The sequence below is a fragment of the Bubalus bubalis genome, chromosome 21 (assembly GCF_019923935.1).
Source record: "Bubalus bubalis isolate 160015118507 breed Murrah chromosome 21, NDDB_SH_1, whole genome shotgun sequence".
Classification (NCBI taxonomy): Eukaryota; Metazoa; Chordata; class Mammalia; order Artiodactyla; family Bovidae; genus Bubalus; species Bubalus bubalis.
This window is the reverse complement of record NC_059177.1, coordinates 56,310,893-56,328,531: the sequence shown is the minus strand read 5'-3', so window position 1 is coordinate 56,328,531 and position 17,639 is coordinate 56,310,893. Positions and strand designations below refer to the sequence as shown.

The 17,639-nt window shown below is 49.1% G+C and overlaps 1 long non-coding RNA gene across 1 annotated transcript; it reads left to right on the top strand.

Annotated features, from left to right (window-relative positions):
* Positions 1–3,624: 3,624 nt before the first annotated feature.
* Positions 3,625–16,484, top strand: LOC123330999. Its single transcript, XR_006547381.2, has 4 exons — positions 3,625–3,765; positions 3,926–4,069; positions 9,283–9,425; positions 13,200–16,484. It is a non-coding gene; the product is annotated as an uncharacterized LOC123330999 (long non-coding RNA).
* Positions 16,485–17,639: the final 1,155 nt, after the last annotated feature.

Sequence of the window (17,639 nt, the reverse complement as noted above, 5' to 3'; positions counted from 1 at the left end):
AAGCGAAGTAGCTCAGCCGTGTCTGACTCTTAGTGACCCCATGGACTGCAGCCTACCAGACTCCTCCATCCATGGGATTTTCCAGGCAAGAGTACTGGAGTGGGGTGCCATTGCCTTTTCCGATCAAATTGGGTACTAACGGACAAAAGCTGTCAACTCCCTGGCCTGTCAGGAGGTGTCCAGCCGCTGCCCTTGCAGTGCCCACGTTATCTCTGCTCTTCGATCCTAATAAACACACTCCTTTCTGCAATACTCTGTGTCTGGAAATTCTTCTCCATCCCGAGTTCGGACAACTTCAGTGGTCTGGAACCAGACACTGAATTTCCACCTCCTCTTCCTGTCAGTTGTGTGACTCCAGGCCAGGCAGACAAGCCAACACGCCTGTCTGAGAGGTCCTCTTAGCTTGTGTGTGTGGATAATAATGTCCACCTCATAGGACTGGGCTTCCTGGGTTGCTCAAATGGTAAAGAATCTTCCCACAATGCAGGAGACCAGGGTTCGATCCCTGGGTTGGGAAGATCCCCTGGCAACCCACTCCAGTATTCTCGCCTGGAGAATCCCATAGACAGAGGAGCCTGGTGGGCTACAATCCAAGGGTCACAAAGAATTGGACACAACCGAGCAACTTCGCTTTCATGGGTTGGGGGCGGTGCTGACATTCTGACTAAAGCATCTTATCTTGTGTTCATGAGGGGCGGGGCAGGTGGTGTGGATGTGAGATCGGGGCAGACACACAGGAGGCCCAGCACTTGGAGTTCGATGCTCTGTGGTCTCTATCTTGAAATTCTTTTTATTTTTTTTAAGCTCGAAATTACTGATAATTTCATCTTTGAATGTGTTTTGGCCCATGAATGTAATGGGACAATGGAGCCTGCCCCCAGGGGCTTGGAGCCTCTGCTCACAGGCGGTGGTGCCTCCCACCTCTCAGGGCTTCTCCGTTGCCTGCTCACCCTCCTTTCTGGCACTTCCCTCCTCCCCGGCCTCCCGGTCTCCACCGCAGTAATCAAGTGATTATTTGCCGTCCTTGTCCTCCAGCCCCCCAGGGCAGGGTGGGGTTGGGGCATTCCAGAAGCCAAGAGGCACCTGTGTGCCCCTACTACGGTCTGCGCTCAGGCTGCCAGCGTCCTCACACCTCAAGGAGCCTGATATTAAACAGCAGATACAGAACGCCATCACGGGTCCAGAGAAAAGAAAAAGTTCTACATCTTTGTACGTCTAATGACAACTTTCCTGGCTTCACGAACAAGAGGCCCCACAGTTTCACCTTGTACTGGGCCCCAGAAATTATGTAGATGACCCTGGAGAGAGGCCAGCACGGTTATATGGCCCTGGAGGGGTCTTAAAAACTGCCAGTTCTCCCCAAACAAGGTTGAAGAGGCACACCGATGGGAATAAAACGAGGAACCACTCATCGCTCAGTTTTAACCTGAAGCCCTGTCACCAGATGGCACCTTCTGTGGCAGACGATCATTCCAGTCGCCCATCGGGTGTAAGGAGCCATTGTGAACTTGGCAGTGTAAACATGAACTACTTTGTTATGCCTACAGATTCTGTGGGCGAGGAATGCAGACAGAGCCAAGCAGGGATGGCTTGTCCCACGATGTCTGGGACTGGAGGTGTCCTGAATGGCTGGGGACTGGGGGGTCCACTTCCAAAACGGTCTCCTTACTCCTACGTCTGGTACATCCAGGGGGAAGGCTGGAAGGGCGAGCGGGGGGTGGGAAAGGGCACTGTCTGCCTGAGCACTTCCTGGCCTTTCCAGCATGGCAGCCTGAAGGTAGTTGGAACTGCTACACGGTGGCTCAGGCTGCCAGCAAACGATACGGAAGCTATACCCAATCATTAGTAGCAATATCTGCATACTTTTCCAAGTAGACATGGGCCTCATAAATTTGAGTAAGTGGGAAAACTGGGGGGCTCTGTTTATTCAATAGGTGATCATCTGTACCCCTTCACCTACCTCTCCAGAAGGGCAAGACCTAGAGGTGGTATAAGAGGGCAACCTTAGCCAGCAGCTTCTGACACCAGATTCATAGAACTCAGGCCTGAGAAGACAGCCCCTTCTCTCAGCCTCGAATATGGTTTGCACACTTAAAATTCTAGAGATTGTTTTCTCTTGGTTCATTTCCTCACCATGGTTCTGGGCCACTTTGGTTTTATCTTCCTCTTGGGACACTTTCTAGTAATGTTGGTGTCCTGTCCACGTTTGCTGTATCAGGAAAGTCAGTGCTTTTCTTCAGAAACAATTTCAGAAGGCAGACAACTCCAAAGCAAGTTGGTTTATAAGAAGGGAATTAATAGTAATGGTGACTGAAAGCTAACTACGATGATGCCATAAGGCATAGGATAGTAAATCCCACTGCAACTTGTAACAACTCCATGAGATGGGCACCAGCGTCATTCTGTTTCACACACAAGGGAACTTAGACACGAACACACTGCTAATAGCAGGTGAGCTCTGGGAGAAATTGAAGCAGTCAGACTCCACCCATCTCTATTTTTAAGGGGGAAAAAAAAAAACTACTTTGATACAATTTCAAACAAAGAGAAAAGGAACCCCCATATATAGAACCTGCATTCTTAATCATCACAATGTATTTGTCCAGGGAATAAATAGGTACTCAAACACAGCAAATAGCTCATCTTAATTCAGAAAGCACCAATATACCCAAAACCAAAATCCAAAACAAAGATTAATCTTGGCTCAAAGTTCCAAAGCCGAAGGGGGAAATGAAGGGTGTCTAATATTTTTTGCACAATTCTTACTTACTTCTGTATTTATCCTTCCTGAGGTTTACTTACAGCAATAAATAGATTCATAAAAGCTCAGAGAAGTCTTAAAAGACCCTTCAGTGGAACCCCTGGCCCCACCTCCCACGTGTAGCTGATGGGTGAGCAGCCGGTGTGCTCTGCCTCCCAAGCAGCCATGGGGAGCTGGGAACCCAGGGGCCTTAGAACTGGAAGCTCAGCCCTGTCACTTAGAGGCTGTGTGACCTTGGACAAGGCCTAACCTCACAGAACCTTGGTTTCCTTGCCAGTAAATGGAGCTAAGAATGCTGACCTCAGGAGGTTATGTGTGCAGCGTGCTAAGTCGCTTCAGTCCTGTCTGACTCTTTGGAACCCCACGGACTGTAGCCCGCCAGGCTCCTCTGTCCATGGAATTCTCCAGGCAAGGACACTGGAGTGGGTTGCAGTGCCCTCCTCCAGGGGATCTTCCCAACCAGGGATTGAACCCAAGTCTCTTACGTCTCCTGAATTGGCAGGTGTGTTCTTTATCACTAGCGCCACCTATGGAGAGAATTAAATGAGAAAAGCTTGCGAAGAGTTTGGCATTTAGCGTGGATCCAATAAATGTCCCTTTTTTCTACCTTTTTTTTGGCCCCACTAAATGGCTTGCGGGGTCTGGTTTCCGGACCTCGGTTCCCTTTTCAGGGGCTGAATCTGTGCTCCGCGTAAATGTGGGGTCCTAGCCACTGGGCTGCCAGGGAAGCCCCTCTCTGCCTTTTCAAATAGCTTTTTCCCTACTTAGGATGATTCCTCTAGAATACAGCCCCAGAAGTAGAATTACTGGGTCAATTGGAAGAAAAATTTAAATGACCCTTGATCTGTATTGCCCACAAGTTTTCCAGAAGGTTCCAGCCCTGAGATTGCCGGTTTCACCATTTCTTTGCCAGTCTAAGTTGTTGTTTTTTCCCTTTTGGGTATTAGAAAAAGGCAAAGTATCATATCCCTGGGTTAGGTTGTATATTTTTCACTAATCAGCAGGTGAGTATTTCCCCACATCTATATTCCTTGTTTTCTGGCTTGCTTGTTTGTGACCTTTGACTCTTGGAGAATCGGTATTTTTTAAATTAATATGTGCGAATTATTTTTTACAACAAATAAATTAACTTCTTATACATTTACTGCAAGTGTTTGGTCCTAGAAGGTCACGTGACAATAGGAGCAGAGACTGGGGTGATGCAGCTGCTAATCAAGGATTGAGACCACCACCAGACGCTAAGAGAAGGGCAGGGAAGGATGTGACCCACAGGCTCACCCTGATTTCACACTTCTGGCCTCCAGAATGGTGAGAGAGTACATTTCTATTGCTTTATGTCCCCCACCCCCACCCCAGTTTGTGGTACTTTGCTGTGTCAGTCCAGGAAACGAATATGCCAAACTAAGGCTGAATTTTCCTATTAAAATCGGACCCAAGGAGAATGGGGCAGAAATGATCCCAATGATACACGTGTACGTGCCAGGCACGTAGAAGAAAAGTGCTGTTTTCCTACCATCTAGAAAAGAAGAGGGGAAAGTTTGATCTCTAGCTTGCAAATTACACTGAAATAAAACCCAAATGACTGAAAGATTTAAACATTAACAAGAGAAACCCTAAGAATACTAAAGGTAAACATGGAAACAAATTTTTCTCAGTGCAGGAAGGCATTTCTAAGCACTATATACAAATGCCAGAGGCTATAAAAAATTGATACACTGAACCACATAAAAGTCAACTTTCAGCAACATGATAAATACTTCCAGCAAAATCAAAGGTCAAATGGCACACCAGGAAACAATATTTGCAACTCAATTCACAAAGGATTCATTTCTTTTAATAAAGAGAGCTCTAAAAGTCAGCAAGAAAAGACCAAGTAGAAAAACAGTCAAAAGATATAAACAGACAATTCACAGGAGGGAACATGCAAATAAATGAAACATATGAAAATATAGCCACCACCCTAAAAAGAGAAACCACACTGAGAGACTACCTCTCACCTAACAGCTGGGAGTAACAAAGTGAAAAAAAAGAAATTTGGCAATTACCTCCCAAATGTTTTCAGTCTATTCTTGACTGACAAAGGCAGAAGGTCAAGACCACAGTTGCTGGGTTACCTCTTAAGATTCTTTGCAGTGTTGGGGGTCCGTGACCATCATAATTGTTCCGGTCATATTTTTACCTATTAGCATTATCTGAGGGTCAAGCCATCAGTTGTATCTGAAAAAGGGATTCTAGCAAATGGTTAACTAATGTGTAAAGGTTAACAATCTGAGTTTGATTCTTGGTTCTGCCATTTGCTAGCTGTACAATCCTGGGTAAGTTGTTTAATGTTGAGCCTCAGTTTCCTCATCTATAGAATGGGGATAATGTAGCACCAACTTCATAGGGTTGTTATGAAGACTTAATGAGTTTATGGGGCTTCCCTTGTAGCTCAGCTGGTAAAGAATCTGCCTGCAGTGCAGGAGACGAAGGTTCGATCCCTGGGTTGGGAAGATCCTCTGGAGAAGGAAATGGCAACCCACTCCATATCCTTGCCTGGAAAATCATGGACAGAGGAGCCTGGTGGGCTGCAGTCCATGGGGGTGGCAAAGAGTCGGGCACGACTCAGCGACTAACACCTACTTACTTAATGAGTTTATATATGTAAAGCATTTAGAACAGTGCCTGCCACATGATAAGAACCATATAAGTGCTAGGTATTATTACCACCACAGGGTGACCCTAACATTTGGAAGAAAATTTTTTTATGTATAATCAACAAACCACTTATTCTTAAAAACTCCTCTGTGCTTCCAGATTTGGTGGCCACTCTATATGTGCTGCTGCTGCTGCTGCTAAGTCGCTTCAGTCGTGTCCAACTCTGTGCGACCCCATAGACAGCAGCCCACTGGGCTCCTCTGTTCCTGGGATTCTTCAGGCAAGAATACTGGAGTGGGTTGCCATTTCCTTCTCCAATGCATGAAAGTGAAAAGTGAATGTGAAGTCGCTCAGTTGTGTCCAACTCTTAGCGACCCCATGGACTGCAGCCTACCAGGTTCCTCTGCTAGATGTTTTTAAATACATTATCTTCTTAAATCTTTCCTGTTGTCCTGTAAGCTTTGCTTTGAAAGTGAAAGTCACTCGGTCATGTGCGACTCTTTGTGACCCCATGGACTTAGTCCATGGAATTCACCAGGCCAGAATGCTGGAGTGAGTAAGACTTTTCCCCTTCTCCAGGGGACCTTCTCAACCCAGGGATCGAATCCAGGTCTCCCACATTGCAGGCGGATTCTTTACCAGCTGATCCACAAAGGAAATCCACAAATACTGGAGTGGGTAGCCTATCCCTTGGCCAGGGGATCTTCCCTACCCAGGAATCGAACCGGGGTCTCCTGCATTGCAGGCGGATTCTTTACCAACTGAGCTATGAGTGAAGCCCTAGGTTTGCTTTAGAAGCTCCATTTCACTAAAAAGAAAACAAAGAATCAGAGAGGTTAAGTTACCTCTCCGAGGTCACACAGCTTGTAAGGGCCAGGGTCAAGATTCCAGTCTCCTCAGCTCAGGTATTTCTACTCCATCTCAGGCCGTCACCTCCGGAGTGTCTTTCTCAGTCCCCAGAGGCACCCTGTGACCCACTGAGAGTGGAAAATTTCAGCCCTGTTCCAGAGGGCAGGCTCCTCCCTGGCCCCGACGCTGCCGCCTACCCGGCTGATTTATAGAGAAGGTGGGGAGCATTCCCCATATTCCAATCCCACCCCGACCAGGGATTCCTAAAGTGGAGAGACAGACTGCGGGCTCCGCCCCCTGAGGACTCATAGGGGCTGCGGCGGAGCAGGTGTGGGGAGAGCGCAGAGGCTCAGAGCGAGAGAGGCGGGCCTCGCGTTTACAGTCCCCGGGTAAACAGCGGCCCGCAATTCCCTCCAACGCTGCTGCTCGGGTCCGCGCCCCAGAATCTCTAGGACGCCTCCATCCAGGCTTGTTCTACCGGACGATCAACGCGTGCGGAGTGTGCAGCGCGACCTGTTTCTAAATAGATCTCATTTGGGCCGGGCCTTTGAAAGCCAGCCAAAGGCCCCAGCCTAAAATAGTCAGCCTACTGCCCTGTTATTTTCACGGCTTAAAAAAAAAAAAAAAAATCCTTCCAAAGCAAAGCAAGTATTTTTCTCTCAGGCCGGCTTAGAATAGCAACACCTATTTACTCGGAGGGAGGAGACTGCTGGGCGAGTTTCAGCGCCAGGGTGATTATCCAGACCGGGGGACCCAGTACACTCGGCCCGCGAAAGAGAGGGCTCCCCATCAAGGGCGGGGTCCTAGGTCTTTACCCCAGGGACTCCTCCAGCCCTTGCCCCACCCCAGTACCCAATCCATATCCTGTCCCCCCACCCCAACACACACCTCACTTTCTAAGCTGCTCCTGGTCCTCCAGGTCATGACGGCAGGCCTGGCTTTCATGCTGGGTGTCTCCCTTCAGCCTTCACACCATCTGCGACCTTCACTCTTTGCTTCTCTCCGTAGCCAGAGAATGAATTTTCCGTGGCCCTGTGGCTCCCAACCGAAAGAGCTCCCATCAGCCATGAATCATAATCACAACTAGATTTTTAGGGAGTGCTCACTGGCTGTCAGAAACCATGCTGAGCATTTCTCCTCTGTTATCTCACTGAAGTTTTTAAGCCTGTTGTTCTAGGAGGTTCTCATTTTGCAGAAAACTGAAATGCCCAGCATCACACAGGCAGAGGACACAGGCTGGCAGATCTGAACCCACCTGAATGGCTTCCTGTGTGAGTTCTAGATCATTCTCTCATCATTGTAGCTTTTCAGTACATACAGATGATAATATCCCATCTTGTATTACACACACTTGTGACCATCTGCTAACATGACCCCCAAATGCTACTACTTCTAGGGAGGGGCCGGGAGTGAAAGTTTGAGACCTTTTTTTTTAACTTGTTTCTTTACATGTTCCCGTTTTTGTTTTTCTTATGAGCATGTATTTTTATTATCATCAGAAAAACAAACAATAGTTTGGGAAAAATAAAGAGGAGCAAGGGCTCAGTGTCTCTGGCAGAGGAAGCGTGTATCAAGGCTGACACACCACTCAGGAGCCAGGGCCCCCAGCACTGCCACTTCCCAGCTGTGTGAGCATGGGTAGTTCCCCTAGTCTCTGTGTGTTTCCTCACTTACGGAATTGCAGGCTAATAATAGCATCTATCTCATAGGCCGGGCAGGAGGATGAACGCATTAAAAGTGCTTGAGGCAGCATCGGGCACACTGTAAGGTCTCCAGCGGGCCTGCCAGTATCCAACACCTCAGAGCGCAGAGGAAAGAAAAAGGGATGCAAAAGCAAAGCCCCCAGGGCCCAGCAAGTGTGAGGGGTCAGCAGCTGTCAGGACTCCAAGGGGTAAGGCTTGTGGCAATCAGGAGAGTACAAAATCATGGCAGGAAGGGGCTGCAGAGGGCTGGTTTTTTGTTTTTTTTTTGGCTCTGCTGGGCCTTGGTTGCCATGCGCTTTCTCTAGATGCAGTACATGGGTTTCTCTTGTGGTGGCTTCTCTTGTTGCCGAGGGCAGGCTCTAGGGTGCGAGCGCTTCAGTAGTTCCGGTACGTGGGCTTAGTTGCTCCTTGGCATTTTCGATCTTCCGAGACCAGGGATTCAACCCTTGCTCCCTGCATGGGCAGGCGCATTCCTAATCACTGGACCACCAGGGAAGTCCAGGCTGCAGTGTTTTAAGATCCAAAGCATTTTCTGAAAGCGTTGTGACTCCAGGATTTTATTGCAAGTCTCTTAAAGTTTAGTGTTGGCTCATGAAACTGATGCTGAAACTGAAGCTCCAATACTTTGGCCACTTGATGCAAAGAGCCAACTCATTGGAAGAGACCCTGGTGCTGGGGAAGACTGAAGGCAGGAGGAGAAGGGGGTGACCAAGGATGAGATGGTTGGAAAGTATCACTGACTCGATGGACGTGGGTTTGAGCAAACTCCAGGAGATAGTGAAGGACAGGGCAGCCTGCTGTGCTGCGGTTCACGGGGTTGCAAACACGATTTAGAGACTGAACAACAAGAACAACAAATTGAACAATGACAAGAAGGGTCTGTAGAGCCCTTTGGCCCTAGGCTGTCAGCCTGCAGCCTCAATGGTCCTGGCTCCCCAGAGGAGCCCTGACACCCAGCAGCAGACAGAGAGAGACAGGATGAGTCACAGATACCCATGTTGGAAGGGAGGCGGCACCAGCTAACTAGATAGGGATTCTCGTCTTCATTTTACAGAGGAGTCACCGAGGCTCAAAGAGCAGGAGCAATTTACCCAAGGTCATACAGCATAGTGTGTGATGGAACCAGAATTGCTGATTCCAAAGACAGTACTTCTGAGGCTATTTATGTTTCATACTTTCCTTCTTTAACATTTCCTCCAACCTGAACTTTCTGACAATAGTGATTAAGAGAAAAACTTTCTCCCTATAGCACTTCTCTTTTCTTTTTGCCTTGAAATAAAAAATGTTGACTGCCAACATCGCCTCTAAATGAAATGAGGTTTTTCTCTGCAGGGTGCACGGATGGTTAGATCACAGGTGCAGCTGGCCCCATGCCCTGGCACTGGCTTGCAGTCATCCGCCTCCACTCAGCATCCCTCTGAACACGTCAGCAACTGCCCTTGAAGTGCCTGCTCCCCAAGGATTCTGCTAACTGTGTAAGAAACCAATCAGAGCCCTGAAAGCATGAGAGGCTAAAGTTGGGTGATGATGAGGTTGGAAAGATGGCTTACATCCAGGCAGCCCCCAACAACACACCAGGCACTCTGAATCTTCACAACAGTTCACTTCTAGCATGAAAACTCCTGGGTGTTACCCTGTGATGGGGGGATTAGTATCCCCAATGTACACCTGATAAATCAAAAGGTCTGAAAGAAGAAGGAATTCCCTCAAGGTTATGTGTGTTGTAAGAGAGAAGTTACAGGGCTTCTCTGGTGCCTCAGTGGTAAAGATTCTGCCTGCCAATGCAGGAGACACAGGTTTGATCCCTGATCCAAGAAGATCCCACGTGCAGCAAATTGAGCCCGTGTACCACAACTACTGAGTTCAGTCACTCAGTCATGTCTGACTCTTTGCACACCCATGGACGGCAGCATTCCAGGCTTCCCTGTCCATCACCCACTCCTGGGGCTTACTCAAACTCATGTCCATCGAGTCGGTGATGCCATCCAACCGTCTCATCCTCTGTCATCTCCTTCTCCTCCTGCCTTCAGTCTTTCCCAGAGTCAGGGTCTTTTCCAACGAGTTGGCTCTTCACATCAGGTGGCCAAGTATTGGAGCTTCAGCTTCAGTGTCAGTCCTTCCAGTGAATATTCAGGACTGATTTCCTTTAGGATGGTCTGGTTTAATCTTCTTGATTTGACTTCTGTCAGCAATCACATCCACACCTGGGCGTTGTTTTTGCTTTAGCTCCGTTTCTTCATTCTTTCTAGAGTTATTTCTCCACTTTTCTCCAGTAGCATACTGGGCACCTACCGACTTGGGGAGTTCATCTTTCAGTGTCCTATCTTTTTGCCTTTTCATACTGTTCATGGGGTTCTCAAGGCAAGAATACTGAAGTGGTTTGCCATTCCCTTCTCCAGTGGACCCCGTTTTGTCAGAACTCTCCACCGTCCATCTTGGGTGGCCCTACACAGCATGGCTCATAGTTTCATTGAGTTAGACAAGGCTGTGATCCATGTGATCAGTTTGGTTATCTTTCTGTGATTGTGGTTTTCTATTAAAAAGAGGGAGAAGTTACATCTCTCTAGACTCTTGCTTCTCCACATATTGTCCCTGACAGGCAGCCCCAGAATCTCCTGGGAGCCTGTTAGAAACACACAGTCTCAAACCCACCTCAGACCTGCTGGTCAGAGGTAGCATTTTACAGGACCCTGCAGTGAGTCTCAAGCACACCAAGGTTTGAGAGATGCTGCCCTAACTAACCGCATCCCTGCCCTTGGTCTCCTGTGCATTTCAGACTGTTGGCCACAGTAGGCAGCTTTTTGCTCTTTATTTCCTAAGTTTAAAAGTACTTTGGCTTCAAACCTGGCACTTCAAAGAAAATCCTAACTGTAAGTACCATGAATCAATATTTGCATATCATTTCCCTGACAGGTGGCCCAGTTTACTCAGGACTGAGAGAGCTTCTTGAGATACTGGACTTTCAGGACTAAAACTGGGGCTTCTGGCAAACTGGGATGGCTGGTCACCGTATCCCTCTTCCCAGCCCCAACACAGGCACTTCCTTTCTCAGAGTAGTTCTCAGCCCTACATGCACCTTCAAATCACCTGGTGAGTTATGAGAAAAACAAATGCGCACTCACTAAACCAGATGAATTAAATCAGAACCTCTGGGGGTAGGTCTGGCCACTGATATGTTAAAAAAATTTCCCCGCGTGATTTGAGTACACAGCCAGGGTCGAGAGCCACTATTCCTGGCTAAAGTTATTTTGTTGTTGTTGTTCTAAGTGGCACCTTTTTTCGGCTTCCCCGATGGCTCAGAGGCAAAGAATCTGAAATGCAGGAGACGAAAGAGACACAGGTTCAATCCCTGGGTCAGGAAGCTCCCCTGGAGTAGGAAATGGCAACCCACTTCAGTATTCTTGCCTGGAAAATTCCATGGACAGATGAGCCTGTTGGGCTACAATCCACGGGGCCACAAAGATGGCTGGCCCAGCCAACACCATGGGGAGCTGAGCTGGCCAATCCACAGAACTGCAAGATTATAAATTGCTGCTGTTTTCAATTTTGCTGGGATTGCTATTCAGCCATAGATACAGCCTATTTGTGTCTATATGAGGCATTGCTATCTACTTGGGGTTCTCATACATACCACTGAAAACATAGGAATAGGGCAGGGGGCAGAGTACTGGCGGCCTTGAAGAGGCTGTACTGGAATCTACAAGACTGTGAGGGAATTGTTATGGGAGCCTGAGGAAAGGGGACCCAACTTCTGTATTGACAGAAGAATTCAGTGTTCCCTGTAATAACAGAGAAAACAGAAAATATAGTTCACGGACTCGTTGCTCTGGCTGAGGAGACGTCAAGGCAGAATGCTGAAAGAACCAACTGGTTCATCTCAGCTGAGGGATGGAGACAGGATGAGACCGAGAAAGAGCTTTTCTGTATTCCTCTGGAATCTAGAGGAAATGCTTCTTATCTCAAACTTGGTAGGTTGGAAAATGAGACTGTTTCTCGTTTCTAACCTCTAGGCCCCCAAAAAATTCTCAAGGGAAATAAGAACCCGGGAGAGGGAAGGAACCTGGTGGCAAAGATCAAATCCAGGGTGCTGCCTGTGAGAGGTGGCCTTCAGGTCAAGATCAGATCCGAAATGCAGACACAAGACCCCTTCTTAAGACCTTAGATGCATTTCAGGGTACACAGACAGGGCCTCTTGGCCAGACAACATGCTTCTAGGAATCTCAGAAGGTGTGTCCCTTAGCAACCTGCATGTGAACCACAGGGTCTTTGTTTGGGAAGAAATGTTTGGGAAAGCTGTGGCTTTTGCCTAATAGAGTAGATCATTTACTATATAGGAAATGCACAAAAGCTTTCATTTTACTAATTCGGACTGAGAGGAACAGAGATATTACATGTATACAGTTGTCCCTAAGGATCCATGGGGGATTCATTCTAGGACCCCCATGTATACCAAAAGCCACTGATACTCAAATCTCTTATATACGATGGCCAGTTATTTGTAGTGTTTGGGTTTTTTTTCAGATGTATTTTTTTATGTGGACCATTTTTTTAGAAGTCTTTATTGAGTTGACTCATTGGAAAAGACTCTGATGCTGGGAGGGATTGGGGGCAGGAGGAGAAAGGGATGACAGAGGATGAGATGGCTGGATGGAATCACTGACTCCGATGGATGTGAGTTTGAGTGAACTCCGGGAGTTGGTGATGGACAGGGAGGCCTGGCGTGCTGCGATTCGTGGGGTCGCAAAGAGTCAGACATGACTGAGCGACTGAACTGAACTGATTGAGTTTGGTAAATATTGCTTCAGTTTTATGTTTTGGGGTTTTGGCTCCGAGACATGTGGGATCTTAGCTACTCAATCAAGGATCGAACCTGCACCCCCTGAATTGGAGAGCGATATCTTAACCTCAGGACACACATGAGCCGTCCCAAGCTGAGTGAGGTATCAATAAAACCTGGATGCTTGGCAAGCCATTAGAGTCCTGGAGAAGAACCTGAACTGGGCCCTTTGGGATCTGCAAGTTCTGAGTTCTGTCTGCACAGACGCCACCTCCGTGACTTCCCAATGGCCTAATATTTGCATATAACCTACACATATCCTCCCATACAATTTAAATCCTCTCTGGATTGCTTATGATACCTAATAAAATGCAAATGTTATATAAATAGTTGTAAATACAACAGTAAATAGCTTTTAGTGTGTGGGGGGGTGTGCACCTCAATCCCTGGAATCTGTCTCTGATTTCTACAGTGATTGGACTGAACAGAACCAGGGACACCTGTTCTTCCAGCCTCGGCCACCCTCCAACCTCTTTCCCAGCTACAACCTTTGGCACCAATCTCTCAGCCATCCTCGGCCTCCAAGACCAGCTAGCACCACGCTCTGATCTTAGCTCCTTATTGCAGATCAATGGAGCTCCCGCATTCCTCAGAATTACTCCACTGTGGTGGAGGCCACCATCAGCCACCCCATCAACATGCATCTTCGGGCCTTCCACACCCACGTCTCTCTGGGTGTCTATTTCCACCAGTGACCACATGGCTCCGGAGGGCGTGGACCACTTCTTGGGTGAGTTGGAGGAAGAGAAATATGATGCTGCAGAGTGTCTTTTGCAGATGCACGTGGCTGCCGCCCACACTTCCAGGATACGCAGGAGCCATCCCAACATGAGTGAGGTATAGATAAAACCTGGATGCTCGGCAAGCCATTAGGGTCCTGGAGAACAACCTGAACTGGGCCCTTTGGGATCTGCAAGTTCTGAGTTCTGTCTGCACAGACGCCACCTCCGTGACTTTCTGGAGAGCCTCTTCCTGGATGAGGAGGTGAAAATCATCAAGAAGAAGGGCGACCACCTGCCTAACCTCTGCAAGGATCACCCTCCAGAACAACTGGGAGCCTCTCGGGCAAACTCCTGGTATCACGGCTTCTGCCTGCAGCCACTAGGCAGCTTTTTAACTGCCCTGGCGCCCTCTCCCACCCTGGCGCCCTCTCCCAAACCACGGGCCAAATGGAAACAAGAAAGCTTTTCGCAGGGAAAAAAAATGTCGCTGGAATGCAACAAATTCAGGTTTCACTTTTTGAAACTTCCTGGAATTTTCTTCCCAAATATTTTCGACCCACGGATGGTTGAATCTGTGTATGGAGGGCCAACTGTATGTAAAATAAAAATACATACTGTGTGTATGCATATGTATATAGACACGCATTATATGTAATTTTATGGGTGAAGGGGGTCAAAGGGTTGAAAAAATGATTAAAATTTTAAAAAGAAACATGATAAAACAGCTTGGCCTTTGTGACTCCCAAGTGCCTAAGGGCAGCAATCAGGCAAACAGGAACCGTTTCTTAAGGAAAAGAAGGATGACTCAGAGGGTGGAGCCAAGTAGAACCATTCCCAGGGAGCAGACCTGGGCCCCAGTCAACACTCATTCCTCAGCTCTGGAGCACGGAGAACTGCACCCGGCAGAATTTCAGAATTGTGATGGGCCTGTGCCTGCGCTGCCTCCGCTTCTGAATGGAGTACATATTGTGGTGCTGCAGTTCCCGTCTCACGTATATGCCAGGTACGGGGGGCAGATGCCTTCTCTCTAGTCCCCAGGCCTTCAGATCAAGAGGAGCCTGGCCCAAGTGCCTCATCAACAACTGGTTGAGAAGCCAGACTTCTGCCCTGCCCTTGGGGCTGAAATCGGGTGAGAATCTGGGGATCAGGGGAAGTGGGGGAAAACATTCACTTTGCACAAGAGGGGGAGCTTGGAGACGGGGTAGGAGATTGTCTCCAAAGAGGCTAGGCTCCAAAGATGGCCCCGAAGGAATCATGGTGCCTGGCGCGCATGCCTTTGCGCAGTCCCCGCCAGTGTCGTATTTGGGCTGGTCCGGGGACCTGCTGTAACCAACAGAGGCACCAGGGTGACGCGCCAGCTCGGGGCTCACAATTCAAGGGGCCAGGTGGTTTCAGCTTCCGCAGTTTGAGAAGCCCTGAACTACCATGTGAGAAGTCTGGAAAGACCACGGGAGAGAAAGGGCTCATGGAGAAGGAGAGGCCCCGAAACGACTTGCAAAGAGAGCTTCAGGCTTCCCTGTCTCACTGTAGCCAAACTTCTGGCCATCCCCACCAAGCGCCAGGAGACACGAGAGTGCCATCTTGGATGCTCCAGTGGAGTCCCCAGTGGCCTACCACGGCACGACATCAGATGGAGCAGAAGGGACCCCAGGTGAGCCCAGCCAACCCAAGGCATCATGAGAGAGAATAAAATGGTAGCATTCTTAAGCCTCTATATCGTGAGGTAACTTGTTATGCAGCAGTGACTAAAGTCCAATCTGAAAGTCAAGAACAGGCAAGCCCACTCAAGGTGCCCATATAATCAGCTTCCAGAGGCAGAGAAGCGGGAGAGTGGATGTGGAAGAGACAGAGAAGGTCAGAGTAAGATGGAAACAGGGCCAAGGGCTACTCCCGGAGGAACCCCAACAGTTCACGGTAGAGCCTTTGCAGGAGGTCGAGCCTGCAGAGGGGACAGAGAAGGGGCAGCCGGAGAGGCAGAGAACACTAGGTTTGTGCACTGTCGGGGAAGCCAAGAGCAGAAGGTGATAGGAGGAGGGAACAGTCCATCAACTCTCACACCGCTCGGATGTCAGGTGAGAGAGGACGAAAGATTCGTCAAGACTGCTGGCCCTCAGGAGGGCTATTTAAAGTTCTCCTTGGGACTTCCCCAGTGGCTCCATGCTAAAGAATCCGGCTGCCAATGCAGGAGACATGGGTTTGATCCCTGATCCGGGGAGATCTCACATGCTGTGGGGCAACAAAGCCCGTGCGGGACAACGACTGAGTCTGCGCTCTAGAGCCGGGGAGCCACAGCTGCTGAAGCCCGCGCGCTGAGAGCTCGCGCTCCGCAACCAGAGAAGCCCCCACAGCGAGAGGCCTTTCCCCACAGCTAGAGAGCAGCCCCTGCTCACGGCAACTAGAGAAAGCCCGTGCAGCCCCGAAGACCCAGCACGGCCAACAATAAATACATACATAAAATTATTTGTAAAACGTTCTCCTTGGGCTTAGTCCTCTACTTCTTCCCTTCGTGGGCAGTGGTAAATGAACGGGTCTGTGAAAGCAGACCTGGCAAAGGGCCTGGGACTGTTCCCCCACAGCGAACATCCGAACGGCCGGCAAACCCGTGAAGACGCGCTCAGCCCCGTTAGTCATCAGGGACATGCAAATTCAAACCACAATGAAATTCCATTTCACACCCACCCGACTGGCTATAAATAAAAAGCCAAACAATACCAGGATTTGGCAAGGGTGCTGAACAAACGGAACTCTCAGGCGTTGCTGGCAGGAATGTAAGTTGGTACGACCATCTTGGCATCTTGGTTTGATATTAACTGGTGTGGCTGAGGATGTGCGCGGTGCGTTGGGACAGGTTCCCCAGGAAACAGACTCTGAGGAGGATTGCATGCGGGCGCTTTACTGGAAAGTGCTGTCAGCAACACCACCTGCGAGGGAGTAGGAGAGACCTCCAGAGCTGTCCTCAATTGACAGGGTGGGGGTTTGAGCCCTGGTACCCTTGATCTGGGGCTTCCCTGGCGGCTCAGTGGTGAAGAATCCTCCTGCAATGCAGGAGGCCGCCTGCGATGCAGGAGACACAAGTTCGATCCCTGGGTCAGGAAGACCCCCGAGAGAAGGAAATGGCAACCCACTCCAGTATTCTTGCCTGGGAAATCCTATGGACAGAGGAGCCTGGCGGGCTATAGGCCATGGGGTTGCAAAGGAGTCGGACATGACTTAGCAACTAAACCATGACTAACAACACCGCCACCACCCCACCCCACCTCCCCCCCCCAGTTTGGCTACTCACTGGCTGACTGGCTGGGGCTGTCCCTAAGGAGGGGTCCTAACCTTGGACAGGACAGATCCATCATGAGAGGGCAAGATTCCTGGCAGCTGGCGCCTCAGCCCTGTAGGAGACTTGGATGCACACCACACCATTCGCTGCAGTTCCATACCATCTGGACCTTCTCCTTCATTAAATAAGTTAACGCTATCCCAGACAATCTCTTCCAGGATTCTGACCCATTTGTTTTTCTGGGGAAACTTTCAGTTAGTGGAATTAGCTACAGCTCTCACGCTCCAGCTAGTATATCATTATCTCCCTCCTAGTACCCATTCTAGATGCCACCCCCCCCCCCCACAAACCTCAGCTGGCTCCTCTGCTGGTCTAGGTGGCTTACCTAACCAGACTGCCCAGACCTTCACCCCTGAGAGGTCTGAGACCACGGTCACCACGCTCATTTTGGTTATGGTTGCTGCATCTGTCTATTTACCATCAAAATTGGTCAAAGAAGAACCAAGCAACAGTCAAGAGGATCATCTGGACCATCGAGTGTATTCTTCTCTGTCCTGTCATATAACAGCAGCCCTGTCTATTCCTGACGTCATGATCAATACACCTGCCGGGGCACTTTCCTAGCGGCTCAGTGGTAAAGAAGCCGCCTGCCAATGCAGGAGACGTAGGTGCAATCCCTAGTCTGGGAAGATCCCACGTGCCCCGGGGCAACTAAGCCCATGTACCACAACTATTGAGCCCACTACTGAAGTCCACATGCCCTAGAGCTTGTGTTCTGCAACAAAGGACCCACTGCAATGAGAAGCCCACACACCGCAACCAGAGTAGCCTCGCTTGCTGCCACTAGAGAAAAAGCAGC